This window comes from Euprymna scolopes, chromosome 8 (assembly GCF_053919585.1).
Source record: "Euprymna scolopes isolate OS-2025 chromosome 8, ASM5391958v1, whole genome shotgun sequence".
NCBI lineage: Eukaryota > Metazoa > Mollusca > Cephalopoda > Sepiida > Sepiolidae > Euprymna > Euprymna scolopes.
In genome coordinates this window covers 53471101-53472319 of record NC_136489.1, presented here as the reverse complement: position 1 = coordinate 53472319, position 1219 = coordinate 53471101, and positions in this window count along the sequence as shown.

Genomic DNA, 1219 nt, shown 5'->3' with positions numbered 1-1219 from the left:
AGTAAAGCAACATTAAATACTATTTCATGTATGTTTATGTGTCTCATAATAGAATGAGTTTGTCGCCTGAAAAGTTTTCTTAAATAAAAATTCTTCAAGGATTCTTTCTATTCTTCTTTTAAATCAATTAGAGGGAAATGGTCCCAGATAATAACTTCAAAACGAGGCTAAGGACGTTCGATGATTTTAAATATCGCGTTGATAAATACTTCTAACGAGTCGATTGGAGTGAAGTGGCAGAGAGATAACAGGCTCTATTATGCTGATAAGATTATCAGAAATGTAATTATATCCTTTGGGAATAATCTCAAAAAAGGTAATGCGTGCAAAGTGATTAACGAAACACAGCTCCTGTCATGTGACAATGTAGGCAATCGAAAACGTGACATTATATATCAATCTATATGAATAATTGACGTGTAGTTACTTTTATTCTTACAAATGAGAAATGTGTATATACTGATAGGTATTTTGGTACGTTCTCGATTCAAATAATAATACACTATTTATTACTAATGTTATCACAATGCTTTTGAATGTAATAGTATGTCATTGCTGCTAAAGTTTGTAAATATAAGTTTGTGTAAAACGAGCTACGATATGATATTTATCTGTGTATAAAAAGGCCAACGACATGAAAATTCGAACATTTACGTATTAATATAAATTTTAAAGAATAGGTATGAAATTATAATCGACAAATACTGCCAAAACTTCAGATTCCTTATTGTATTCTAAAAGATTTTTCAAGTAAGGGAGGTAAATATGAAACATTTTGTAAAGTAAAATATTCCAAATCTGTTCAATATTCGGTAGAGACACATTAACCATTTTGTTCTGATTGTTTTAAATTCATATGATCTTTTCATGTAATCAATTTTCCAGAATACAACTGATGCAATTGATTTTAATCAAAATCAGAAAATAGCTAATAAGAATGTTGTTTACTAAGATTATATATTACTTTTAAGATTGAGACGAAAAATCAAACGTTTCAAAAATGTTTTTACCATTTTGAATTTTGGAGATTATGATTTTTTTAGCATTTGAATTCTTCTGACTACTGTTCTCATCATGGGTGTTATTTATATAGCGTTTTAGTCGATGTAAGCTCAAACCTTATTTAATAATTTTTGACAACCTTAGCAGTCCTTTTCGAATTCAGGAATCTGCAAGCAATTTTGAAGGAAACAATTTATTTTATCCATGAGGGCAGAGT